The 27688-nt window shown below is 42.9% G+C and overlaps 1 protein-coding gene and 1 long non-coding RNA gene across 6 annotated transcripts in view; one reads left to right on the top strand and one right to left on the bottom strand.

The window, feature by feature from the left end:
• Positions 1 to 27688, top strand: part of CRTAC1 (cartilage acidic protein 1) — a 156332-nt gene that overhangs the window by 26418 nt on the left and 102226 nt on the right. The window lies entirely within an intron of this gene.
• LOC140620585 (uncharacterized) lies at positions 17357 to 19080 on the bottom strand. Its single transcript, XR_012020331.1, has 3 exons — positions 18945 to 19080; positions 18731 to 18808; positions 17357 to 18488 (listed from the first exon to the last, which is right to left on the bottom strand). It is a non-coding gene; the product is annotated as an uncharacterized lncRNA (long non-coding RNA).

Raw genomic sequence — 27688 nt, forward strand, 5'->3', positions numbered from 1 at the left:
TCTCCCTCTCTCTCTTTCAAATAAATAAATAAATAAATAAAATCTTTTTAAAAAACAACTTAAAAAATTGATTGAACAGCTTTTTGGGGGGAGGAAGGAGGGAGATACTTGTTTTCTAAATCCCATTGTTTTCCTCTAATTGATTTGGGACTTTTATCTTCTACTATTCTTTTAGAAATTTCTTTGAAATTTTATGATATATTTTTTAACAAACTCTAAAATCATCTTAACCCCGTTCTATAACATTACAAAGACTTTAGTCCACTTTAAGTCTTGAGCAACCCTTCCTGGTATACATATAGAATGTCAACTTTGCCCCTTGAAAACCCAACCACTTATAATGACTATTGTTGTTCTTGTAATTATCTAAAGGCAGTGTTTTTAATCAGGAACACTAGCTCTCTCCAAGGGTCATGGATTAATGCAGGACTCTAAAGTTCAGGGTCCTCACTATGCTGCCAGCTCAAGAGTTAGTAATACTCTTCATAGTGCTCTGAGTCCCTTATTCCCATTTGTTTAGGCTCATCACTGCCAGATCTAGTTTCAACTCCCTTTTCTGTGGAGTAGGGAAGTTCTTGGAGATTTTCCTTAAGTTTATGAGCCCACTAATACATTAAAAATATATTTTATCTGGAATCTACTTTTTTTGTAGCAGGAGGGTCTTTCAGCAGTCTATTATATGGATGGAAACAGAAGTCTGGAGTTGTCAATGGTTTAGGACCTCCAAAGCTTGTTTTTCTATTACTAAGAGGACCAGGGAGAGTATGCACAGCTAAAGGAAAAATATTTAAGAGGTTATCCCCCTTTCCTGTTCAGAAATGCTTGAATTCACTTGCAAAATAGAAAGAGCTCTACAGCATAGGAGATTGGGTTGTGAGATGGAGAGGGATAGGGATGTTGGGAGGGGGGGGGAGAGAAGCAGGTGCAGTAAGTCAAAGGCACTTGGATAGTCAGGCCAGACCTTTAGGACTGTGCCTCTCTGGAGGAGCAGGGAGAGTCAAGATCAAAATCCACCTTAGATGATGCCATGTAAGGTCACCAGTGTTTGGCTATGTCAACCAAGCAAATATGTGACTGTGTACATCAAAAAGGACCTCTTCCCCCTCAGTAGCCATCTTTCTATGTTGTTTATAGAGTAGAATTACAGCCATATGAAGTCATGGACAAGTATCCAGTGTGTTTTGACATGCCCTAGTGCTGTAGTCACTCTGTATGCTGGCCATGAATGGGCACTGGGAAGATAAACAGGCTGATGAGGATTCTCCTGCTTGAGAGTTATCCTGGAGAGCAACATTGCACTGATGGGCTCATCACACAGAATAGGGTATCTTCTCTTTGCACCTCCCCACAACCTTCATTCCTTCTTTTGGGATGAACATTCCCTCTCCTTTGGGGAATTGTTCTAACCACAGGATCCTGTGGAACTGCCAGTCAATAGTCTGCGGTTCCCTGTGACCAATGCTGTCTAATCTGTATCTTGATCTGAGATTTTCAAACTGAATCAAAGAAAGCTCTAACTTACTCTTGGATCATGAGTTGTAAGGATGTATTGCAAAACCACTTAGGGGTATATCCATGTCCCCCATCCCATGGAGGAATCTGAGAATGAAGATGATACCCAGAGAGGAAAAAAGAAGGAATAATCCTGGGACATTAAGGCTGTGATTCCTGTCCCTGAGGCCTTCAGACCTGGGGGTCTCCTGCACTTCTACTTTAGTTCTGGGGGCACCTTTTTACCAATAAATTTTTCTCAAGAGCCTTTTTTCTCGAGCAACTTTTCCTACACCAAAACTAATGACTTAAAATTTTACACAAAGCAGCCTTTTTGCAGGCTAGAGCAAGCACCCTATCTGACGCTGTGCTGCAGATCAGAACATAACAGTCCCTGGCCCCAAAAGAGACCCTGTGGCTATCTAGTCAAAGAGAATTCTTAAGCATATGTAAGAGCAGTTGACAATCTGCGGTCAGTGTTAACGTGTTTCTGAAGGAGTTTTTGCTAGTTAGGTCAGATTGAGAGGGAAACTCAAACCAAAGAAATATCACAATGTTATTTAATTATATACTTATATCAAAAATTCTTTTTAAAATTTCTCCTCTCACATTAGATTGCCAACCACTAAGGGCAAGAACTTTCTCTTTTCCATCTGTGCAGTGACAGCACTTAGCATGTAGTCAGTGTTCAGTGAATGAATAAAATGAAATAGGCAGGGGTCTTATAGATGGAGGGAGGGTCTTAGGTAAAAGAGTTAATGAAAATAATAAACATTAGCTATACTCAGAAGTAGTTTAATTAAGGGCCTAAGCATTGAGAGCAACATCAGTAAATTTAATAAACAAATCCTACATGCCTTCCTTTTATGTGCATAGCTGTGTGCTCAGTTGCTTTGGGAGATACAAGAATACAGTCCCTTTCTTCAAGCAGTCTTAGTTGTAAGAGAGATAAGGCACATATATAAATAACAGAGTAGAATGTCATGTGAGCTGTAGAAAAGAAACTCACTCCATGGTTGGCACACTTATCAGGTTCATCTCCCCATTGAATATTCCAGTTCTTCCAGTTTCTTATTAACACTGAATTTCATCTGAGGTTGTAGTAATAAGGCTCTTCTCCCTTGTATGGAACTCCTCTCTGATGCCACAGGTTTGATCTTCTCTTACTCATTACAGCCAAGGTCCCTGTGTTCGTTTCCCTTTTATTACACCACAATAATTATTTGTTGACAGAGTAGTCGAGTAGTCCCAAGGGACTGACAGCATCATTGGGCCTCAGAGAGGCAGTGAAATTCTCCAAAATGTATCACTAACCAGTTCTACAAATGTCAGCCTTGGATTTTTTTGAACATACACTTTTTCATCCGTAGTCTGTTGTCCATATTCTTCCCTCCACGCTAAGTAAAGCAAAGTGTGAAAGAAGGAGGTAGAGGAAGCTGGTCATTTTCCCCAATTTCCTCCAAACAAGATGGGCCATAATTCCTGTTCCTCCAGTACCTTTTCAAGTTGTTTCTTTATTCTGGGAAACTCTGGCTGCACGAGACTATAGCCAAAGCTGCACTCTCCCACCTCCCATCAGCCTTTGCTGCATTGGAGCTGGCTTGGGAAGGCCTTGGCTAAGCCATTTCAGCACCTGATCCCTGGACAGCACCAGGGCCCTGGAGCAGGTCCACAGACTGAACTCTGTCCTTCCCCCACTGCATCCCTACATGCAAACCTTTTTTGCTTCCACAAATTAGGAAGACTCTGAAAAGTATGGCAAGTCTCATTATAAAAGTTTCCTTTCCATACAACTCATTAATGTCAAAAGGCAAGAGCTAGTGAAATAACAGATATCTCAAAGTTTCCAAGGACATATCTAAAATCTAAGTTTCAAATGTATCTAACATTTCATTGGGAAATAAATCTTTAATTTAAAAATGAGGAAGCAAAGAGTAGATGAGTTCATTCTTGGTTCAAAAAGCTGGAAAGCTAAAGAAATTTTCAAGGGACACTGGTAACTTCCTGATGCTTATCAGGTAATAATACTTCCTAAATGTGGGGAAGACAAAAGTGAGAAGGCATGTAAATTGCTTATCACAGCACCGGGCACATATTAAATGTTCAGTTGTTGGTGCGTTGGGGGTGATTATGTTTATTTAATGCCTAATGTAACAGTAGCAGTTTACGTCCACTAACCCTCATCTTAGAAACCTCCATGTATCTCTCTGTCTATGCCTTTCTCTATCAATGGAATAGCATAACACTGTGGAATATTTTTTGCTTTCTAATTAGAACTGTATATCTTTGTTTTTAATTTTAACACAGTCATTTAGACATTTTTATACTGTGTTGTCTGCAGACATGTGAACCTAAAATAGGTTGTCTTGTATTTTACTTAGTTTCCTATAAATCAATGTCCCACCTAGGAAAAAGTTTATTTACCCCTATTACATTAGCCAGCTCTTATTCACTCATTCTATAATTTTTTAAAGTAAGCTCCTATGTGCCAGGCACCTTGCTGAGCCCGAGGTTAGTAGTGAATGAGAGCAACTCCTGCCTTCACTGAGCTCAGAGAGAATCAATATGCCTGATGAATTAAAGAAATTCTTACTCTGAGAAAGAATTTCAGCTTCCTCTAACCAAATCTTTTATCAGAACTCATAATTTGTAACCAGAATCATTTCTCATTCCCACTGTCCATTCTTACTAAAAGATGCTAATAAGAAATGGAATGATAAAACAAATGGGGATAGAAAGAGAAGGACATGACTGGGGCAGTCCATGAATTAATCAGCCCCTGAATAATCAAGAGATGATATATAAAATGTAAGTTCATGCCTTTTTAAATAATTAAACATATTAAAGGAGAGACAAAAAGACCACATTTCAGAAGAAATTAGTAGCCTTAAGGCAGAGGGTGAGCAAAGAAGAACTCTATAGTAGCATTTATAAGCCTTTTCTATATTGTAATAAACCAAGCAGGTAGCAGTAAGAGGGATGGTTATGTGACTTCTCACACATATATTTGAAAGTAACAGATGCTAACCTAGAGGTCACAGAGTTATTACAAGGCATCTGAGACTCCATCTGTGCATGGGCATTTTATCAATAGACACTAAAGCACAGTTACTATTATATGGAGATTTTTTAAACATTGAAAAGGTATCTTCATACTTGAGAAGAGTTGAAAACCATGGCCTTAAAATATGTTTTCATGGACTGTCAAAACAATGGGGTTAAAAGAGCCAGAGAAGGGTCACTGAAAGGAAGAGAGTGAGAGACTTCAGGCAAGAGGTTGAGAAAGAGTGTGAGAACAGAGAAGTGGGAGACAAAGAAAGGGAAGAGGGAGAAGAAACCTGTACAAGGCATAAAAGAAATTGTGGAGTCATGCAAACCTGCATTAAAACTCTAGCACCTTCTCTTCCTCTCTGCGGGGCCTTAGAACAAGTTACCTAACCTCTCTGAGTTTTGGTTTCTTTATAAAGTGGAGACCATTATAACTATCCATTTATTGCAACATAGCACTATGGTAGTGGCAAAACAATAATGATACCAAATGCTTGGTCCTGTGTCTGACATGTGGAAAGTATTCAAATATTAGCTACTGGGGATCCCTGGGTGGCTCAGCGGTTTAGCGCCACCTTCAGCCCAGGGCGTGATGCTGGAGACCTGGGATGGAGTCCCACATCGGGCTCTCTACATGGAGCCTGCTTCTCCCTCTGCCTGTGTCTCTGTGCCCCGCCCCCCGCCCCTCCCCCCCCCCCCCCGTCTCTTATGAATAAATAAAATCTTTAAAAATATATATTAGCTACTGCCACCACCTTCATCATCATTTCTTACTAGACTTTTACCCAGGAGATCTTTCAGAGCCTTACCTGTCAACAAACACCCGAGTGCTACTCTGTGGTCACTTCCACCTTTAAGAAAATTGATCCGTCAGAACTCTTTTGACTGCACAATAAAAACTAACCCTTGCTAGCTTATCTTCCTCCCCACCAAGGAACAGAGAATCTAGTGGAAGCATATTGGGGTAATTCATATAACTCAAAGAGCTGACTAGCCAAGCCTCAAGAAAGCAGGCATAGGGGCAGCAGGGGGACATCTGGACTGACAGGAGCCAGAGTCCAACACAGCTAGGATCACTGTTGTTGACTTTGTGCCTCTTATCCCTGTTTCTGTGTCTTGGCCTGTCAGCCCAATTATTTCAGAGCATCTTTCTCCCAGGCTCTAGGACCTAAACTACCAGCAGCTCGTAGGCATATATCTTCCTAACCTAACAACCAGAAAGAAAATTCCAATGACAAGAAAAGAATTCTGAGTGGCCATGCACTCATCCCTGTGGTTCAGGAAATTATCTAGTTGGGAATGGAGGAAGGGTTGATCCTCTAGATAGGAGAAAGTCTGTTCCTAGATCCAGGAGAGCAGAGTGCTGAACAAACAACAATCCCCAAACATTTGTTGGACACATACTGTGTGCCCATACCTGTCATCGAACACCTACTGTGTGCCCAAGCTTGTCTTCAACACGGAGACACAGACACAGCCAAGACATTTATAATTCCTGCTCTTACAGAACTGACATTCTAATGGGATAGACAGCAATAAACAAAGAAAAAGGAATTTTTTATTTCTGTCAAGAAACAGGATACACACTCACACACATGCATGTCTTTTGGGAAAATCTTACACAGTCTTGTGCGGGCACATCTTCATCACCACTCCCAGAGGCTTGGGCACAGATCCCTTCCCCTCTTCAGGCTGCCCTAGAATCCCTCAGTTAAACCATCCACTTCAGCACCCGTTTATCTTCCCTTCTAACCCTCAATTTTAGTCCTTTTGAAACCTATTGAGATCCAGTGATGCAAAAAAGACACCAGCTAGAATTCCAAGAAAATTTGCATGCTCAGAATTATGAACTAAAAGTACAGAAGTCTGGATAAATGTTCCAGATGAACTCCAGTCAAGGAAAAAGAACAAAAGAGGAGAGAGATGAGTAAAATCAGTGTCTCTAAGTGCTCGGCATGTGCCATCTGTGAGAGCGTGGCTTAGAAAGGAATTAACCAGGGTCCATCATGGGGACTGAAGGGCTACAGGGATCCAAGCTTGCCCAAATATTAGATTCATGTTTGTGCATGTGTATTTGTGTGTAGATGTGTTTCAAATATTGTGTTTCAATGTGAATATTTTCTTCAATTATGTGAATGAGCTAGAAGTAATCCAGTCCTCTCCAATTTGGGGAGGATCCGGCATTAGCATTTCATGAGCACTTACTATCTACCAAACTCTGCTTTGCCCTTCACACATACTCTCACTTATGAAGGTGCTATGGTTTCCTATTTATAAAGGAAGAAAGTGAGACCCACAAGCCTGGTCTCTTGCTAAGGTCAAGCAGCTATTAAGAAGCAGAGCTGGGAGGACATTGTGGCCCATTTGGCTCCAAGGCCCAAACTCTTTCCTTCCTGCCACTGGTTCCTGAGCCAGGTCAGTCTGGAATGAAGTTGTTTTCACTTTGTAACAAAATTCACTAAATAAGGATGACGCAATTTTTTCAAAAGGCTAAAAATATTCCATATAAAAGACTGACATTTTTAATTCTAAGATGTTCTTTTTGCTTTATTTTGGTATTGGAAAATAATTTTACAAATATCATATCATAGGTGGTAGTTGTTGTTGGGCTTGTTTGTTGTTTTTTATGGTCCTTAGTTGACAAAAATAAAACATTGGCCATCCTCTGAGTGGCTGCAAAGTTTGTGTTTTGAAATTTTACTGTGGCAAGAGATCTCAAAGTCTTGAAGGCACTGCTGTATATAATGTTGGCATCCCAAAAAGGCAGAGCTGCCTTTCACTGATGCCTACTATGTGCTGGCACTGGGCTGGATGGTACATTATCTCTGATGATACCACTCAAAGGGGGTCTGCCCTGGTTTTACAGATTAGGAAACTGAGGCTTAGTGGGATGAGACCCTGCTGATGGCCTTGAACTCCAGCACTCCACCTTTTGCCTTGGGTGTGGGGGCAGGCTGCCTGTGAGCCTGGTCTCCCTGCCCTCTGTGTAGCTCACCCCCAGCAGCCCTCCTCCCACTCCTGGGCCTCATGTCAGACACAGTGCTCCTAGCTAATGTGGCAGCCTCTTTTCTTCCTTTCACACTTGCTCTCTCCCAAGGCCACCCTTCCCCAGACCCTGAAGCTTTGCTAGCTTTCAGAGGCTCCATAAACAGCATTATAGAGGGCTGAGGCCAGCTTTGGGGGCTCTCTTTGGGTACTTTGGCTTGGAAGAACTTCCTGGAGAAACTCAACAGGAAAGTAGTGAGCTATGTGCTTCTTCTATTTGTTGTTGGCCAGGGACAGTGAGGTCAAATGAGTTCCCCGGAGCCTTGGGGCCTGCCTTGCATGTTTATGATGGTCTTGGTGCAGGCTCATTGCCTTCCCTTTGTGTGCAGTTTGGAAGGTGGTTTTTCCCTTGCACAGGCTGGGGCTGGTTTTCTTGAGAGCATGCACATTCCGTCTGCACAGGGGACCTGGACGCTTTGCAGAGGCCAAAGTACCTTTGGGTAGACCAAAGGCTGTTCACTCATGCCCAGCCCATCCACAGTCACAGCCTTATAGTGTGGCCTCAGATGACTGCCACATGTGGCTGTGGCTGCAGAGAGCAAGCACTCCTGCTGTCTTCATTAGGAAGAGGAGAACTGACGGAACTTATTCCCTGGACTCGTAGAGGAATGAGGGCAGGGTCTGCCTCTTCTGGAGAAGATGGACCAGACTGTAGACCTACAGATTTTTTAAGTGATAATAAAGGGGCAAACTTCCATAAGCTTATGGAACTGGAGATGACTAATGAAGCCAATGTAATTTACAAAGTGACAAAAATGTTGGATAGTCTGGGTGGCTCAGTCGATTAAGTGTCTTCCTTCAGTTCATGTCAGGATCCCAAGGTCCTGGGATTGGAGCCCCACATCAGGCTCCCTGCTTGATCAGCAGGGAGTCTGCTTGTCCCTCTCCCTCAGCCCCTCCACACCCGCCCCTGCTCATGCTCTCTCTTGCTCTCTTAAATAAATAAAATCTTTTTTAAAAAGTGACAAAATTGCTGACAAATAGAGCAAAGCTTAATATTATACATAACATGTATAATTAGTAATAGTAATAGCAGGATTTACTGTGGTTCATGCTTGTCACTTTGAGGGGCTAGTATTTACTCCCCTTTCCTAAAAATTACACTTCCTTCCTCATGGGAAATTGCTTCTCCTCTTTCGTGGGCAGTTTTGGAGAATTGGTAATCGAGGAATACTGTCCTCACTCTACAGAAGCCAAAAAGATCCCCAGAGGTTCTTTCATCATATGCCAAGAGGTGGGCACAAGCCCTAAGTAAGCTTATCCAATTGGAATGTACCCTGACACTGTCATTTTGGGGCAGAGCAATGCAATGATGGAAGAAACATTTGGAATTTACTCAGTTTTATTACTGCACCTGAGCTAGGCTGTCAGAGGGTTCCAGCTCCTTCTGGAACTGTCTGTTCTGAGACTGGCCCTTTGGACTTTCCTTTGAACCAGCAAGCTCCCAGTATCCTGCCGATCAATTTCCTGTTCACGTAAGTTAGGCAGAATCATTTGTATTATTTATAACCAAAGAACCCTGCTGAGCATCACCTGCCCAAATTAGTGCTGTCCTCCTCAGGGGCCTGCTGGAAGGTCACACACCTGGTCTGGTGGTGCTGCCTCCACTCAAACAGTGCAGGGCCTCCTCATTTGAAATAGCCTTGGAGGGCTGTTTCCATGCCACACAAGAACATGTGACCTTATAACTATGCCTCAATTTGGACCCAAAACAACATTACCAGCTCAATCAGCTGGTTATTCACCGGAATTGGCTACACATGCCAAAAAGCCTTTTGACTGTTTCCAAAAATAAAATCCAGCCTCACAGGATGAGGATCTGCCACCATTGTGCTTATTCCAAATAATGTGGCATCAATTTGAAGGAAATTCTCCAGGGAGTCCCCAAAGTATCTAAAAACAATGGCAGCAGCCTTGGGATAAATATCTGGCATATCTGGATGATGGCTCAGAGGGGAGAGGATACTTGCTTGGATGGATAGATTCTGGTATCTTTATTAAATAGCCCATCTCATTTTCTAGGTCACACACAATGGTGGAGTCCTGTTTCTAAGCCTAAAAAATTAGACTTTGTTTTAAAAACCCTTTGGAAAATCTTACGAGAGACTTTTCTGAGTCTGAGAACCCTCTTATTAAATCCACCCTGTAGACCAGCCATCTAAGGGTTTTTCCTGTCCACAATGGAAGAAGATGAGGTTTAATAGACATGGCTCTTGTCTGTGGCTCTTAAGCAGGATACATGTCCTCTGCCCAAGGCTGGGCTTCAAATCTAAAACAAGAGAACGTATAGCCTCCTTCAGCAAACTCTACTTACGGCTTCTTATGTAGGCATCATACTTCCTTCCTTTTTAAGTTTCTCCTAGACTGGGGAGAGTCTTGCCCTTAAGTTCCCCCAAAATAACAATGGGGGAAGCATGTATGTTTGGATGACACTGTGGGTCCCAAATTGAAACTTAAGAGTGGGGATAACACACCCTCACCTTGATGTAGTCACCTGCCTGTGTCCACATCCAGTCAGACTAGGAATGGCTAAATCGACCGTCGTGCACCCCCACCACACTGCTAAGTCCAGGTGCTGGGCCATTCCACAACTCGAGAATCCCATTTTAAGACAGGGGCAAGAGAAATGTGGTCATTCTTGGTGTTTCTTTTGATAGGAAATAAAAGGAAGAGTGAAGCTTTCAGAATTGACTCCTGTTTCTTGGTGTCTTGCAATTTCCATCTCTTTATGATCAAAAGATCACAGCCCAACAAGGAGGGAGAGAGAAGAATCTCTACTTTTGGCAGGCTTCAAGACCCTCTTGGATTATTTATTTGTTCTGTAACTCATTTCTGTCAAACATTTTTTTTTCTATCTCTTGTCATAAAAAATTGAAATGCTAGTTTCTCAGTGGATGTCTTGGCTTTAACTATCTGTCTGACCTTGGACAAATTATTTAACCTCTCTGAACCTGTTTTCTTAAGTTTAAGTACAGTGCCTGAGACAACATAGGTGCTCAGTAAATATTTGTAGGTGAGTGAGATGAATTCAAAGGTCCTTTCAGCTCTACCACTCTATGGCTTTCCTAGTGTTTGGACTCCCTCCCCCTGGTGGACATCACCATTGTCCTTTGGCATGTTTCACATTCATTTGGCATTTATTCTCAAAAGCATTGCTCTGCCATTCTCCTGAACATACTCAGTACCACACTAATCATATAAGGGTCACTTCAAGAGTCTACAATTGAAGGTTCACATGGTTTCCTAGCAGAATTGTTACTGGGCCCCGTTGCTCAATGTTCTTGGCTTTTGCTTGTCAAAAGTTGTTTGCTCATGTACTCTGTGCACTTGAAAAACTTTCCATAGGCAACAACTCTCCCACCTCCTCCAATCCTTAGTTGTCTGTAGCATATTATCCATTAATAAATGGGCAAGACTGTAAACTGTGTTCAAATGTTGAGTCACTCTTTGCATTCCCACTTCTCAGTTCGCCAGCACCAGAATTTGCACATTTGAGGTGTTTCTAGGGTTAATATTGCTCTTTTGTGAAGTTGATTTACAAAGTGTGTCCCCTGGAGGCTTACCCCTAATCTGAATTGTCAACTGGGGACTGCTAGAGATTGATGATGGGGGATTATGATTGTCTACATGTTGCACCTTCATCCAATTTTCTGATGTGTTTTGGTAATGATGTTGACAGTTGTGTGAAGATCTGTTCCTGAAATTAAAGCAGCAGCAGCAGCAGCAGCAGCATTTTTGAGCTTGATGATTAGATTTGATTAGATCAGAGTGGGTTTTACTTCTCCCTCAGAGTCAGCAGAGATTTACTGTCCACTGACTGATTTAACTTCATGCTAGAAGATGGTTAGTGACATAACTTACCATCAGAAAAAGAAATGTCAAGGAGCATTGGAACGAAAACCCAACCTTGTTTGACTTTAGTGATGACCTTGAAGGTGCTGAAAATGTACATATTATCAGAGATTTCTGCCCATAGAGCATCATGGAAGAAATAAATGTTGACATGTTTTGGTGGACATTTGTATTGATGGGCATCTTCCAACAGTAGCTATCATTTGAGTAAGGCAGAGGCTTTCATGAAATCAGATAAGGTTAAAAAGAATGAGATTATGGTTTCTGAATTTTTCTTGCCATTGGCAAGAGGAGAAAGTAACCATATATGAGTCTGAGTCTATATGACTTAAAGCCACAGTGAGATGCTAGGAGAAGGCTCACGAGTGGTCCTATGCAGGAATTTCCTTTAAGTTGATATATGTAATTTCACTCTGTATATGAGTTCTTAAAATAATCATAACCAATAATTTACAAAAAAGAAGATGCAAATGGAAAATAGGAGAGTAATATATAACTACTTAGAGTTTTCAAAGATACAGCATAAAATCAGGCTCTAGTTTTCAGTAACAAAACTGGAAAAAAAATTAAACAGATTATAATAGTGTTAGCAAAGATGATATTTTTAAAAATCTGGAAAGAAATTGTCAAAAGATACTAAGAGCCTTAAAAATACACAGACTCTTTGACTCTATAATTCTGCTTTTATAACTCTGCCCTAGGGAAATAATCAGGAATATATGGTTGGGATGCCTGGGTGGTTCACCCAGTTAAGCATCTGCCTTTGGCTCATGATCTCAGAGTCATGAGATCTAGCCCCTCTTCGGGGGTCCCTGCTCAGCAAGAGGTCTGCTTCTCCCTCTCCCTTTGCCCCTCTTCCCTGCTCATTCACACACACACACACTCTCTCTCTCTCTCTCACACACACACACACACAAATAAAGAAATAAAATCCTTTTTTAAAAAAAGAAATATATGTTCAAAAATTTATGTGAAAGGCTATTTGTTGAACCTTTTTATAATACAAAAAAACAGAAGCAGTTTTATTATCAATTAATAACAAAATGGTTAAGCAAATTATGGAATACAAAATGTGATGAAATACTATGTGATCATTAAAAATTCCCTTCAAAGAATATTTAAGGATGTGAGGGAATTATTTCTAATATCATAACTAAGGGAAAGAAGCCTTATATATAACTTTGTACACTATGGTCCCAACTTTGTAAAACATTTAAATATGCACAGAAACAGACTAGGAGGAAATATACCAAAGTATTAATAGCTATTCTAGGTGGTTGATTTAGAGGTGATTTTAATTTTCTTCTTTATGCTTTTCTGTACTTTTCCCATTTTTGTAAAATTTGCACAAAGTACATTTTTTATAATCAGTAAAAACTTTTAATGATCATAATCACAGCATCCATAGGGTCACCCAAGAATTTTTTCAGCACTTGAGATCCTCAGAATGAGAATGGGAAGAGCAATTATATCTTTCTCTTCACCTAATTTGGAAAATTTTAGCAGAAATTCCATGGGCTCCAGATGCCTTGTTTTTTTAGCCGCTTGATGATTTTCTGCACCTTGTCAAGAATCAGAGGGATTTTGCAGATTCTTTTGTCTGATATTGCAAGATAGAGTTGAAAACGTGTTCTTCAATAATTGTGGTAACCGAGAAGGTCTCCAAAATGCTCTTTCCAGAGCTGAGTGACAGCTTCATTCTTATTTAACAACAGTCCATCCAGGAATAACAAGGGGCCTGGTGGCTACTGTGTGTGTGTGTGTGTGTGTGTGTGTGTGTGTGTGTGTAGAAGGGCACTTTAATCCACACATGTTATAAAATGTTGGAGGAATGCTGGATGCCTTCATGGGGTCATCTTTCTATCTGTTCTTTGTACCAAATTACTTTGAGCCTCTGCCTTGGTTTATAGATGTCTCCATTTCTTCTCTCTGAGTTGGTGTCAGTGTGCTGGAAATGAAAAGCCTTCTACCTCCTGGTCATGGTGTGAAGAGGTTGGACTACATGATCTAAGGTGTCTTCCAATTCCAACATGATTTGTTTAATATGATACTTGGAATCAGTCACTTCCTCCATTCCGTCATTTTTTTCTTAAAAACCCAATTGTGAAATTGAAAGAAAAAGAAACCTAAGTGTAATGTTTTGTGGAAGCAAATTCCAAGACTTCCTCACAGTCACTAATGATAGTGGATTAAAATCCATCCTTTAGTCGGCAAGAGCAGGACTGTTAGAATGTAGAATGTAGTATTGAAGTTTCAAGAAGCTTAGAAGCAAATGGTAGGCGTGGTCTCTTGTTTACAGGGAAGGCAGGACCAAAATGTAAGTGCCTTGCTAGAATCAGCTTCCAGAAACCCACCTTTTATGAGGGTGGGATGTCAAGTTACATTTGTTGAGCACCTGTTATGTTCTTAGCATTGTGCTGAGCACTTTTACACGAGTCTCCTTGTGGACTCTTCAGCAATCCTCTGAGAATAATGTTATTATTTACCCCACCCCACCCCACCCCATTTTAAAGATGAGGAAACAAGTTTAAGAAACTTTCTTGATGTCAACTTAAGTGGTGAAGCTAGAATTCAATCCCAGAGCTGATATAGGCCATTAGACCAGTGTGTCTCAAACTTGCCCAGAAGAATCATCCAGAATGTTTGTTAAAGAGACAGCCCCCAGGTCCTTGGAGCTTCTCCAATAGGGTGGTCTGCAGAGAGATCTAGAATGTGGTAGTTTGAACAAGTGCCCTCAAGTGATTCCTGTCACCGGGAAAGCTTGGGAGAGATGATGTTTGACAATACCGCAGTGGATCTTGGGCCTGGCTTTTTAAAAAGTCCTGGTACCTAGCTTCGCTCCGAGACATTCTGATATCCTCGAACTGGGGTGGGACCCACACATCAGGATCTTAAAACACTCCGGGTGATTCTGAAGTGCAGCCAGGGCTAAGAACCACCGCTCTGCTGCCTCGGCTGATTAAAATTAAATCAGCTTGACTCACTAAAAAAGCACTGGTAAAAGAAGAATCGCTCAGTGCTAACCATCTCCCACTTCAAGCCCAGCCATCAGAGGAAGTCCTGTAAAGGCTGAAGGAAGAAAAGCAAAATACCCAGCAGGGTGTGACAGTGGTCCTATTGTCCATTTGTTCCCCAGCTCCTGATTGAACACCAAATTGTATGCCTTGGGGGTGCTTCGTAGTCCAGAGCTGGAATGAAGAGGGGAATTCTCCTGCTTCATTACTGCAGTGGTTTTCAAGCATTGTTGTGTATCAGAATAACAATAAGGAGGCTGTTATTAAAACAGATCATGGGACCCTGTCCCCATAGTTTCTGATGCAGTTGGTCCAGGGTGGGGTTGATGCTACTGGTCCGTCAACCTCTGCTTTAGCATTTTGCAGGTCACTGAACTCACCTGCCACATGAGCCTATGGATAGCCCCACCCCTCTTCCTGACCAGTGAAAAACTGTGCTTTGGAGGAAGAATTTCTCCGAGAGAACTTCCAGTTGATTCTTAGACCCTTTGACCCATAACATTTGAGGGACACATCACTGAGGCATCTGAACAGATGAGTCGAGAACCAGCCCCATTCCCCCTGTCCCCCAGCCCACTTTCACCCACAGGTTATATTACATTCACTTCCAGCCACAAGTGTGAATTCATCAAGTCATTCAACAAAATGTATGTAATGCCTCCTCAGGGCCAGTCCATGTTCTAATTGCTGAAAGAGTGGTAGATGAGCAGACCAGACTCTCACCTTCATGGAGCCCTTGTTGGAAGCTAACACACACACACACACACACACACACACTCACACACACTCAAAACAAGATAATTGCAGAGAGCAATAAGTGATATAAAGCAAGCAAATTGGGGTGACACTGCAGATGTAGTTTTAGACTACACTAAGAGTGGGAGGGCCTTTTTCTGAAGGGAGGATATTTGAGCTGAGACTTGAAAGACAAAAGGAGTTAGTCTTTCAAGGGCCAGAAAGAAGAGTCTCTGTATCAAAAATGTCAAAACTGAGTTCTTAAACAAATTAGGGCACAGAGGAAGTGAACGACTCCAAGTGTCATATGGCCAGGGGAACAGTTTGTGCAAAATTCCTAAGGCAGGAATTGCTTGGTGCATGTGAAGAGCAGAAAGCCAGCCAAGGTTATAGGTAGGCAACAACTACTCACATTTACCTAGCTCTGGAAAGTCCTAATATCCATACATATGGGGTCCTCAGAATAGTCCTGTAATATAAGAGAAAAGAGAGTCTATATTCCCATTTTTTGTATATAAAAAACTGAGATGGAGAGAGGGAAAGGGTCACTCCCAAGGTAACAGGGTCAGTAAGAAGCATAGCTTAAGACAGTGCTTCTCAAACTCTCATGTATATGCAAATCATGCAGACCTTGTTAAAATGCAGATCCTCACTCTCTAGGTCCTGGGTGGGGCCTGAGATTCTGCATTTCTGACAAGTTCCCAAGTTATATGTCACCACGGCTGATCCATGGACCATACTTTGAGTAGCCAGGCCTTCGGGTTATTTTGTATTCTGACTATTAGATCAGATGGACTGTGTCTGTGTCCTTGCAGTTGACCTCCTCTACCTACACAGGGTCCAAGAGCTGAGGCTGAAGTCCACTCAGATGATATAACACCCAGGAAGAGGCTATGGAGACCACCCTGCCACCCTCAGGAGCTCCAGAAAGACTGAAGTAGGGTCCTGGCGGGTGTGAAATACTTTGTCTTAGGTACAGCCTCAGGTCAGGACATACATACTGATGACCGCAGCATATTGGCTCCCTGCCACTCTGATTTACACTCGTGAAGTACTCATCAATTTCGATAGACAACTTCTTGACTTATTTTAGGTTTTCAGACTTGATAGCAAAAACCACTCCATAAAGCCAACATTTCTCTTCTTGGTTATGCTTCCGAGGCATCGCTGCCTCTAGTTTACTGGCTGCCTTGCTAACCAGATCTTGATTTTCTATCAGGGCCTTGGAGCTGAATGTTCCTCCCCAGGGCTCTCCAGTCGCAAATTTGGACTGGTACCCTGGAGAGTCACCATTAAGATGGTCCCAGAAAAAATTAGCATAGATAGTAAATGGCTGGCTTTCTTTTTAACAGCAGGAAAGAAAGAAAGAAAAAGAAAGAAAGAAAGAAAGAAAGAAAGAAAGAAAGAAAGAAAGAAAGAAAGAAAGAAAGAAAGAAAGAAAGAAAAGAAAAAAAGGAAAGGAAAGAAAAGAAAAGAAAGGAAAGGAAAGGAAAGGAAAGAAAAGAAAAGAAAAGAAAAGAAAAGAAAAGAAAAGAAAAGAAAAGAAAAGCATACAGCAGGAAAGTCACTGCACTAGCCATTATTATCCAGAGAGGAAAAAAACCGACAAGACTTGATTTGGGGCACCTTTCACAGTGCCCTGCCCCATTGGGTGAGCAGAGCCAGTCCTAAAAAGAAATTTTGGAGATCCAGTTATAGCTCCTGACCCTCGCTCCCCTCTTGCTCATGTGCCAGACAGTGTTCCTCAATCCTAGTATTCCAGACATCACAATTCAGCTCCTGTCATGACGAGCAGCTTGCCAAAGGACTTAAAACCTGTCACAGAAGATGCCTGAGCAAAGGCCCCTTTATCAATTACCTTGGGCCCTCTTAGCTGTCAGGGGCCCCACCTAGCCCAGCTGTTCAGGACTTCCCCATAAATTCCAAGCAAAGCCAACGCTAATTTGGCAGTAAACTGCAAGTGAATCCCAGCTACATAGAAATGCTTGGCAGATACTCCCCCTTGTCCTGTGATTTCCTGAAGGTCCAGCAAAGACTCTTGAGTTGTTCAGGGGATTCTCTGTTTCTAACCTTTTGCCAAGATGATCTATGGGCTTAAATTAACAAAAATGACTGAGCTGACCTGTATTTGTCTACATTTTATTCAATTCAACAAATACTTCTTGAGCTGTGTGAAGGAAGCTTGCTAATGACTTGAGGAGAAACAAAGATGTGTAAGTCGCAGTCCCTGTTGTCAAGATTGTAATCTAGTACAGTTGAGCCCGTAGACACATCCACAGATATCTAGCATGCAAAACAGAATGTAATAAACTCGGGATTCAAGGCAGGAACAGAGAGTGGTTGGGAGCTGGGTAGGAGAGGAGGTTAAAACTAACTAGAGACGTCTGGAATGATTTCTGAGAAGGAGGGTCAGTGGATCTGGTTTACCTGTGGGATAGACAGGATTTCAACCCCGGGATGAGCATTTTAGTGAAATGCATACTATCTATGGTATTAAACTCTTGTTCTGTATCAGGTAAGGTTCTCAGTGCTTTACATGTGTTAGTTCATTTGGTCACCTCATTAACCTTGTGAGGTGGGTACCTACGGTATCATCCTCACATCACAGGTGAGACAGGTAAAGCCCAACCAGGTCAGGTAACTTTGTCCTGGGCCAAGAAGTAACCTGGGGGCAGGGGAGGGAATGTGGTGCTGGGAGTGGCACCCAGGCAACCTGGAGCCAGTGACCAGGCTGGTAACTACTAAACCCTATTGGTAATTACTAAACTCCGTGTACAAGACATTTGGTTTTCTTTTTTATTACCTTCATTTAAAAATCACTAATCAACTCTGTTGAGCTTTGTTAGAAGCAGAGTAAGCACTGAGGACCTACTGAAGATGTTTGTTTACTCCCTCACTACAGGCTTTTGAGCCACCTAATCAGTGAGGCCCTCGAGGAGAGCTAGCTGCTGTAGCCTGCCTTTCTGAGCTCTAGAAAGCCAAGGATGGGCTCTCCAGGCTGGCAGCTTCCCTCCTACCTCCCAGAGAGTCTTTCTGGTCCTCAGAGGCCAGCCAAGCACATCTCTCTTCCTCTGGGGGCTCCGAGCTCCATGTCTGTGGTCCCTTTAGAGTCCTAAGATGTAAGATGTGGTTAGGGGAAGGGAGACCATGCACCAGGGAGATGATTCTTTTTTCTTCCATGGCTTCATGGCTTGGAGCTGTTCATGGCCCCAAGAGGCAGCAGCAAGCTGGTTCCTCACAGGATGGACCCAGACAAGATCTGCCAGGTGCTTTCTGCTTCCTTCTCTCTGGTGGGAGAGGTTCCTGGTGCAGAGGAAAAAGTAGCATTTAGACAGAGTCTCTGCACGTGAGCCAGGGGCTTGGAGTTCCTGCAGGTCTGCACCTGTGTGAGGCTGTGCCAGCCTAGAGCAAGGGGTGCCCTTCCATCATTTGCACAAAGGGTCCACTGGGACTCTGCAAAGGAGATGTGGCTGACAGGTTGAACAGAAATGCCACCCGACAACAACCCTATGTCCTTAAGGAGGAAGAGGTGGCTTAGTCCTAACCTGGGCCAGAGCAGTAACAGGGTTAATCCTTTTTCTCCTCTTTGATGCCAGGTGATGAATCTCGTAGCCACTTCTCCTCTGAAGAAAAGGAAGAGAGAGAGAGGTCTGCAAGCTCCCTGTCTCTACCCTTCCATCCCCCCACCCCACCGCAATACCCCCCCAACACACACACACACACACACACACACACACACACACACACACAACTCGATACCTCTGTGCTCTAGAGCTGGGAGGTCTGATGTCCTTTGAACCTTCCAGCCAGGAGGCAGGTCAGGAACAGGAACTGCCTGCCTCCCCAAGCCTGCAATCTCTGAGAGGAGCTTGAGGACCGGCTGAATCAGTCAGCCAGGCCCCAGGTCCTGCTCTGCCCTGGGATTGGTCTGGGAGCACTTTGTGTTAAATGCGGACATATAAATTTGTAGACATTCCTTGTGAGCAAATTGGATTCCTTCATTGGGCCCTTAAGTGCTGCCGTTTAGGCAGATTTAGCAGGAGGCTCTGGCCACCGCCACCTGCACTGGCACCCCTCCCTGTGCTGACCCCCTCCAGAGTCACCAGGGAATAGATCCCAGGCCATCCCACCGGAGACAGCCAGGAGCTTGTGCACACTCCAGCCTTCTCTGCCGCTGCCCGCACATCCTTCTGGCTTCCTCCCCACTGCTGCCCGAGTGTGTTCCCTCCCTCCTCCCCCTACACCCGCTCCCTTTCTCCCAACGCCTCCCGCCGCCCGCCTTCCCCTCTTCCCTCTAGTCTCTCCCTCCTCCTGTCTGCGCCGCGGCAGCTGCTTCCAATGCACAGAGATGCACCAATTCATTCAGCCTCGCAGACTCTTTAAGGTCGTTACTAAATATATCAAGCAGAAGAAAGGGTCTTTTTTCCCATCTCTGAGCCGGGAGCATAAATGCCGGCCTTAGGATCCAAGCTGGTCCTCCCTGGTCCCAAATGAGAGGCAGTCTGGAGCCAGCCAGCCGGCCAGGTTACAGTGGGAGTCCACCCTCCCACCAGGCAGGGCCCGAAGGCAGAGACAGAGGTGAGGCAGGTGGGGTGCAGGGGATGCTGGGGAGACACTGAGATTAAAAGATGAAATCCATTTTATATCTTCAAGAATTCAACAGCTCTGGAGACAATTTTCAACATAGCCATTTCTCCCCCTCCAGATTAATTTTTTTTCCTTTGTTTTTAAGGAAATTAGGAAGCGTTGAATGACCTGACTTGCCAGTCCCGGGAAGGGACTTCTATTTGAATACCCTAAGCAGTGTTGTCTCTGATATTTTTCCAAGTTGTAAGCAGATGATGACCTTGCTGCTTGAGCAGTAACCGGTGGTGAACTGCCAGACTGGAGCGTCACGTTGGAGGAAATACACAACAAAGTTAGTCTCCATGTTCTGCATGGGACAGATGCCTGGCCAGCTCCTCCTCTTGGGTCGTGCTTTCAGGGTACTCCCCATCTATCCAGTCCTCCTACTACACAGACCTCCCCCCTTCCTGGGACTCTCTGAGACTTCTTCCCCTCCTCCTAATGTGTGTAGGCAGAGCAGGCTGAGTTGTGATTTAAGAGAAACGCCTCCTCCCCATGCAAAAATATCTCCCACACAGTATGTGGTGCCCATCGTTAGGAGTTCTTTGAGGGGAGATAAAAATATAAGTGGTATTTTATCTTCAAATAAAAAGTGGATGAGGTCACTGGAGAGAATGTGTAGGGCAATCGTTTGTAACCTTTTTTTTTGGGGGGGGGAGGACATGGGATCTTTTATGCTGTGACTGTATCGCCAGGTAAAATGTGCACACCGTCACAGCCACAGCATTTTGCATACCACTTTAGGAGGTCCTTGAATCCCTAGGGCCTGTCCTCAGACCTGCTAGACCTCCAAGTAAGAACCACTGGGCCAAGGAAGGGAAGCTGGACACACTGGCATTTTGGTGACTATCAAAAGAAGATGCAGTGATGGTGAAGAAGGAAAAATCGAGTGGAGAACATTCTAGAAAAGTGAGATGTCATGGAAGCCACAGGCTAAAAGGGTGGAGGAAGTGAGAACAGAAGGACTGGTATTCGTTAGAATTTGAATTTGGCAGGCTGTGGGTGGTGACCTGGGAGAAAGGTTTCAGCAGGGAGAGGGAATGGAGTCAGATTCTCAAGGCGTGAGCAGCAGGCAAGATGGCAGGGACGGTTCAGATGCCTTGTTCAAAAGCTTGGGCCAGAGCAGGAGCAAGCAGCAAGCAGCACTTTGGAACCACAGGGGAAGGGACTGTTGCTTTCTGGGCAGGGAATAAACAGGAAGACTTCACAGAAGAGAGAATTTTTGAGGTGGGTCCTTGAAAATAAATAAGAATTCACCAGGTAGACACGTGAGAGAGTGGGGATTGGGGCGGGGGAGATATTTCAGGCAGGAAGAAGAGCACTTCATGAAGATGGAGGTGTGGAAGAGGCAAGAATAGTGGGCTGATTCGCAGAGCATGTGAGGAGAAAACTGGAAAGGAGCTATCAAAGCAGCAAAGCCAGAGGGCACAGGGGCTGAGGAGTTGGTGCTTTATCCTGTCAGGCAGTGAACACTTCTTGAAAAGATATTTTTAACATAACTTTTTTTCCTTCTGATTCTAAAAGCAATATAAGCTCATTATAAAATTTCTTTAAAATATGGAAAAATACAAAGAAACATAATTACTGTTAACATTTTGGCGTATTACTTTCAGAGCGCATCATTACTTTATGTGCCACTAAGAATGTGCAATTACACTTGATACAGTGCTTCTTTCCAAAGAGAGTGAGATGCATCACATTTCAGATAGGTTAACACCTGCGGAAGAAATTCTGTGCTTCGGAATCGATAAAGGAAAGCTATGTGGTTTTTCAAATGTATTGCCAATTTTGTGTCCCGCTTCTTTATTCAGAATTGTATCACAGGTGTTCTCCAGGTTACAAAAAGTATTTGTCCAGATTTTTAATAGCTGCGTAATATTCCATTTTGTAGCTATGCCACAATTTACACAACCACTTCCTTATCAACAGGTTGGTTTCTATTTTTTAATACTGTATATAGTGCTTCCATGAAAAAATGGTGTGCGTAAGCCTTTTTTATTTTGCTTTTTTGTTTCTAATATTTTTCTTTAAGAGAAGTATATACTACAAGATAAACATTGACACAGTATAGTAAGACTTTCGTTTGGCAAATATATGTTATGCTTTCTATCTCTCCAGGGACATAGAAAAACTGTTGGCAAACTTAGCTGGCAGCTCTGTGTTCAGTCTTGTAGCTTTTTTTCCTAATTGTGATAAAATGAACATAACATGAATGTTAACTGTTTTTAAGTCCAGTTCAGTGGTATTAGGACATTCACGTTGTCATGCAGCCATCAGCACCATCCATCTCCAGACCTTTTTTCATCTTGCAAAACTAAAACTCTGTACCCATTAAAGAATAACTCCCATTTCTATTCCACCTGGCCCCTGGAACCCAGCATTCTCCTTTCTGTCTCTATGAATTTGACTCTTCTAGGTACCTCATATAGGAGGAATCATATCGTACCCATCTCTTTGTGACTGACTTATTTCACTATGCATACTATTCTCAAGGTTCATGTTGCAACATGTGTCAGAGTTTCCTTCCTTGTTAAGCTTCTACTATTTCATTGTATGTATATGTCACATTCTGTTTATCCATTCATCTATAGGTGTACATAGCTTTTATCTGAAGTTTGGGCTCTCTAGAATAGATTCCCAGTCATCGATCAAAAGATATGAAAAAAATGTTCAACTCTTGATTCACATTACGAAGTTGCTTTCCAAAAATGTTATACAAATTTCTTTTCCTTCTATTAGAGTATGAACATGCATGTCAGCATTGAATGTTATTATTTGGTTTATTTTTGTTACTCCAATACTAGAAAAATAACATGTTGTCATTTTAATATGCATTTCTTTGAGCATTCCTAATGAAGGTGAATTCTTTTTTTATGTCTTCATTAGCCAGATGTGTTCACTCTTTGTAAGTTGTCTTTGTGTCCTGTGATCAGCTTCCTATAAATATGTAGTGTTTTATTTATTACTTTATATGTGCTGCTCATAGATTAAAGATTCCTTCAGACAATCACCAGTATTCTCATAGTGCCTCCTGTCTTGCGTCAGGCACTGTCTAGGCGTGGACATACTGCTGGAAACCATCAGACCAAAACTCCTGCCCTTCTGGAGTTTATGTCCTAGTGAGGGAGAGAGACATCAAACAAGATAAATGAGCAAACTGTGTCATGTGTTAGACAATGTAAGTGCTAAGGAGATGAACTGAAGAAAGGAGGTAAATGCCAGGTGTCAGGGATGTTGCATGGAGGAGCCTGAGGCCAGCGCTAGGGGAGGTGAGGGAGGAAATCTGAGGTCATCAGGTAGGGGGACAGCTGCCATCAAGGCCGTGAGGCAGGAATATAGGGGAGTGGGGCTGGCACAGAGTGAGGAAGGGGAGGGGGTGAGAAGTCAGGTCTGAGCGTGGCCAGGACAGCAGACCCTACTAGCCCTAAGGGCTACTTGCTCACTTTGGCTTCCTTCTCTGAGTGAGAGGAAGGCCATTAGGACACAGACTTGGAGCAGAGGGGTGACAGCAATGTGACTCACACCCTAAAAGGAAGTTTTCTGTATTGAGGAGAAACTGTGAAAGGGAAGGGGAGGCCGAAAGAATTGCTCAGAAGTTCTTGCGGGAGTCCACATGGAAGATGACAGAGCTTAGACCCGAGGTTAGAGACATGTAAGAAATTAACCAGATTCTGCACCTGTTTCGAAGTACAGATGGTAGGATTCACTAATGAATCGGATGCAGGGGTGTGAGGGGAAGAGAACTTGGAGCTTTGGGCCCCAGGACCTAGAAAGTCAGGAGTTGAGGAAGGAAAAGCAGCAGGGATGGAGGGATGGAGGTAGAAGGGCATCGGAGCTCAGTTTTTGACAAGTTACATTTGAAACGTCTATTAAACATTCAAGAGCAATATCGAGTAGGCAGTTGGATATACGAGTCTGGAGTTCAGGGAAGAGGTCTGGGGTGGAGACATAAATCCAGGAGTTGTCAGCGTTCGGATGGTATTTAAAGCCCTGATACTGTGCGAGGTCACTAAAGAATGGGGAGTGGCAGGGAGAGAGAGAAGCCTGCTGCCTCCAGTATCAGGAGCAATCTGCTCCTCTGGCACAGTTACCAGGCACAGTTGGCACGCACCCTGAGGGTTACCAGGCTGGGGTGAGCGGGGGGGGGGGGGGGGGGGGAGGGGGGGGGCAAACGTGACCACACCCATGTTTCAAATCTGTGGCTCTGTGGGGTCGACTGTGATTTATCCCATCTCTCCTGAGTGTGGAGAGAATCTGAGAGCTTCCCATCAGAGGTCCCCAGCGGGCAATGGCTAATGTCTCAGATTTCCATGGTTACTTTTGACCAAAGATCAGCTAACTCTTTCATCTAGAGAGCCATCATCAACAGGGCGAAGCACAATGGCAGCCCTTTGATATTGACAGGGGAAACGGCAGGTTTGGGAGAAAGAAAGGAGAAAAAAGAGATGGGAAAGGCAGGGACCCAAAGGGAGGCTTGGGGCTGAGAGGCAGCACCTTCTTTAAGCAATGATTCTTAAGGGGGTGGGGAAGGGGAGGCACATTCAAACCACAGGTGATTTTATCAATCTATTTATCACTGGCCCCCAAGTCTCTGACCCCAGAGATTCTAGAACCCTTTCTTGTCCCAACATGAACCTCTCCCCATTCCTGATAGAGAACCCTCACTCTCTCTGAGATTGGAACTGTGTGATATGTCCCTTCCGTCTGTGGCTCAGGGACATATCAGTATGAAGAAGGGTCACCCTATCATTTGCCACCCAAACCAGGGCATTTTTGACATGGGAGGAAGGGGGACCTACTAATAATTACTCAGAATAACGAACATGAACTGGGCAAACTCTGGTATTCAGATCACCAGGTCACTCCAGATGCCATTGAGAAAGTCTAGTTATCAGTGTCACCTAAGGGAGATTATTTAAAAAATCTCCAAGCCAGACTGCATATGTACTAGCTCAAAATCTTTGGGACTGGGACCCACCTTTTATCTCTTCATCACTTTTCTTTCCTGAAGACGTGATTTTAAGGTCTTTTGGAGAAGGTGCTAGCAGGAAGAAAAAACGCTAACCAAGGAGGGATTCCTCTTTCCCATCCCCTTCCTGGGAAATTCAGCCTTCTTGTGTTCGGGATGGTCAGTTCCTTGTCTCTTCTCTGGGCCTCTGGACTGCCCCATTTTTCCTGACTAGATGCTGGGTTGTGGTAGTTAAGCATTAAGAATTGTCCCTCTGACTATGGACATCCAGGACTCCTAAAGAGACAGCAAGATCAACTCCTTAGATATCAGTCCTCTGGCACATGTCCCTCCTATAAGCCAGCATAGTGCATAGTTCCCCTTTCATAATCCATTCTGGCTCTGTCATATGTGAATTTAAGACCGTTTTGAGTTTCATTTATATTTTAAGCCTGTTTTCTCTTCTTTGGATTACAAATGCTATAAATTTCCCACCAGTTGAATAGTGCTTCCTTGATTTGTCCTAAATGCCAACTCTCTCTCCTTGCTTGGATCCTAGACTGCTGAAAGGTAGAAGACTATGAATCTTTCTGGGAAGCCAGATATACTCTTTCCTTACGTGGTGCTTCTGTTTCAATAGTCATAGGTCAGGAAGGGACCTCAAATATAGAGTGAACTTACTTTTCCAATTTTGCCCACTAGATCTCTTTCCTTGTAGCTGCCCAGTCTGCTTGAATACACTTAGTGATGGAGCACTTGCTACCTCCAGAAGCAACCAGCCCCAAATTTGCAGAGTGTCTTTTATTTAATATTGGATTTTTTTCTGGCTTTATTGAGATATAGTTGACATGTAATATTGTATAAGTTTAAAGTGTACTACATGATGGTTTGACACATGTATTTATTGTGAAATGATTACCACAATAAGGCTAGTTAATATATCCATCACTTCACAGAATGTTTTTTGTTATTGTTGCTTAAAAATCAGCCTTCCCTATGACAGAATGATTCATGTGGTAATAGAGACATCCATGTGAACTCCTGTTTAGCTCCATATAGATACAGATGGTGATATAGAGAAATGTTCACAAATACATATACATCCATGGGTTAGATATACACATATTTCCTTGCTCTGTCATCTGAGAGGGCCTAGAACCAGTGAACACCCCAATAGCAATGAGCACACCCGGCCCCCAGATCTTGATTTCTAAAACCATTTTCCAATAAAAGGAACCAGGGCTTCTTACAGAAATGGCTGATTCTAAGACTAGGGCAGGAAATATACAAGATGAACCTGAGCACCTGTTAGTGGTAGAATGTAAGGAATTGGCAGGCATGTTTAAAAGGCCAGAAGCACCTGAAAGAGCTTCCAGTGACCAAGGCTGAAACAATTTAAACATAACAAAAAAATATGATTATAACCCAAAGTATAAAATGATATCAATGAATCTACACTGATATAAATAAATGATTAAACAAATATATGAATGAGCAAGAATAGACACATCTCCCATGAAGAAGAATTCCAAATAATGTATGTAGATACTTCATCATCAAAGTAAGTGAACCACAGCTATATTCCTTAAGTGTGGCCTCCACATAGTGATTTCCTGCAAAGAGTACAATACAGAAAGGGTGGGGAAATCTGGCAACTACCTCAGCCAGGTGATTAGGGTTAATATCAACAGGGATAAGTCATGTTGATAGTATCTACTGTTGATGTGATGAACATGGCACTTTACCCCTATGGTCTTCCTTCCAAAAACCTGTAACCCCAATCTAACCATGAGAAGAATATCAAGCAGATCCCAAATGAAGGACATTCCACAAAATACCTGACCAGTGCCCCTGAAACTGTTCAGGACACCAAAACCAAAGAAAGTGGGAAATTGTCACAAGGAAAAGGAGAAAAAAAAGGAAGAGGAACCTCTGGAGACCTGACTACTAAATGTGATGTGGTATCCTGGATAGGGTCTATAAGGAAAAAAGTTGAAAACTAAGTAAATTTGAATGAAGTATGGGCATTAGCTAATAATGTCTCAATACTGGTTTATTAACTGTGACAAATGTAACATTAATGTAGAAGGTTAATGATATAGGAAACTGGGTATGTGGAATATAGGACAATTTGCAATTTTTCTATAAATCTAAAACTATCCCAAACTAAAAGCTTTTTAAAAAATGAAAATCAGCCTTTCCGGCCTGCCTGCTCCCCTTGCCTCTATCCTTAGCCTGAATGCCTTCTCCAGCACAGCCATAACACTCACCCTTACCCCCTGCCCCATCTGTCTCTTCATTTCCAAGCCCAACACCTCCATCTTCTTCTTCAGATCCTGAATCCTGGTTTCAGCTTCTCACACTGACTGAATCACCCTTCTTCAGACAGCTTGGTTTGCCAGCAGCCTCCTAAGTTCACTGACTTGTCTAGAATTGAACAAAGCACTCCCAGTATGGCTGCTCAGCCCAGGGAAGAACAGGACCCTGTCACCTCCTTCTGCTCATATACTATATCTCTATTAGTATAGTCCTCAGTGACTTCAACAACTTATAATTTGAGGGGTAGCCACCTCAAGTTAACATCTCAGTATCTCCAACAGGACTACCCTAATTTTTTTTTCAAACAGATTCACTGCAATCAATATAAGGGATAACTTCCTGCAAGTTAAAGCTTACAAAAAAAAAGAAAGAAGAAAGAAAGAAAGAAAGAAAGAAAGAAAGAAAGAAAGAAAGAAAGGAAGGAAGAAAGGAAAGAAAGAAAGAAAGAAAGAAAGAAAGAAAGAAAGAAAGAAAGAAAGAAGAAAGAAAGAAAGAAAGAAGCAAGCCAGAAGAGGAAGTGGGGGAGGGGGCAGTTGCCTCTAGCAGTCATAAATGATCCATCAATGGGAGTACTCAAGTGCACTCAGAAAGGGGAGATTTGGTGGGTGGA

Source organism: Canis lupus, chromosome 29 (assembly GCF_048164855.1).
Source record: "Canis lupus baileyi chromosome 29, mCanLup2.hap1, whole genome shotgun sequence".
NCBI classification, from domain to species: domain Eukaryota; kingdom Metazoa; phylum Chordata; class Mammalia; order Carnivora; family Canidae; genus Canis; species Canis lupus.